A 1,324-nucleotide genomic window follows, 5' to 3' on the forward strand; every position below is an offset into this window, starting at 1 on the left:
TAATAAAAATTATTTAAAATAAAATAAATAGAATTTTATATAGTTTTAACTTAATTCTCATATTTTAGGTATATCTAAAGCTTTAATATTAAATAGATAGTAGAATTTTATTTAAATTTCATAACATTTTAGACTCTTAATCTCAGGGCGGGTTTCTAGGCAATCAGAACACTTATTTTTAATAACACTTAATTTAAATTAATATCTCTTTCACAAATATATTTAATTTTAGGAAGAACAAAACTAACCAATTTCATAGAATCTTCTTTTGATGATTTTCTCAACAAACTAACACTGACTGTTGCCAATCTTTCTGCAAACAAGCACTAACGAAACAAAGCATTGGTTCTCTAACAGTTTTCAACTCACTTCTTATCCAACGAAGTGTGCTGTTTGGCGATCCAAACAAAGAGTCCCTTCTTCTTCTTGGGAGACTCTTTGATGTCTTCTTTTTCAAGATGTCTCCCCTTGAGCTAGATGAAAGATGAATGAGGCTCCTCATCCAGGAAACATCACTCCCGGCCCGCACCTAAGCAACGAATTGACAAAAACCAAGTTTTCTTACTTCTCCTTCTCTAGGTGTTAGTTCTCTACATCGATTGTGGGACTACGGTTTTGATTTTTTTCTTATGATTTCTTTTATTAATTATTTTCTGTAATAATTATTCTTAACTTCTATTTTTTCTTTAATGTATTGTAATTTCAATTATGATGGAAAGTTAAATAAAGTTTTTTTAAAATATTTAAATCTGCTCAACATGGCCACAATTCAACAGATTTTTGGAAATACGCGCGCCACCATCTTCTTTGTTTTTGAATAAGGATCTTTCCACTCCATATTTGACTGAACAAAATTGGTTAGCTTTCTTTTTGGTTTAACAAAGCAAATGAAGAATATTGAAATGATATATAAAATAAAAACCCTTTATACATAAAAATATACTATTTACTCAAAAAGAGGATATTACATTATATAATTGTTTAGACTTAATTGGATATAATTCATTTTATTTAAATAATGAAACCAGTCTTGAACAAGTTATAAGATTATATATAAATTAAAATATCTTTATTTTCATTTCCCTCTTTCTGAAGTAGGGTCAATCGTAAGTTCAATTGTGATTCTCCTTATTTTCAAACTAGTTCTCCATCTTTTTTGGCTTTATCTCGCCAATTCCCAACATTTATTACTCATACACCTCTTTTTTTTTTTTTTTATTCTAGAACTAGAAAGCCAAATTAATTGAAATTTTTCTATCTGTTTAGAAAATCTATTGTTATTGAAACTGTTAAATTTTCTTCAGCCAGAAACATTTCAATTCGA

General features: G+C 28.0%; 1 protein-coding gene across 1 annotated transcript in view; it reads left to right on the forward strand.

The window, feature by feature from the left end:
* Positions 1 to 1,324, forward strand: part of PGAP1 (GPI inositol-deacylase) — a gene marked incomplete in the record, with an annotated part of 49,588 nt that overhangs the window by 23,974 nt on the left and 24,290 nt on the right.

Source organism: Halyomorpha halys, unplaced genomic scaffold, assembly GCF_000696795.3.
Source record: "Halyomorpha halys isolate HHAL.00 unplaced genomic scaffold, Hhal_1.1 Scaffold141.1, whole genome shotgun sequence".
In the NCBI taxonomy this organism is placed as follows: Eukaryota; Metazoa; Arthropoda; class Insecta; order Hemiptera; family Pentatomidae; genus Halyomorpha; species Halyomorpha halys.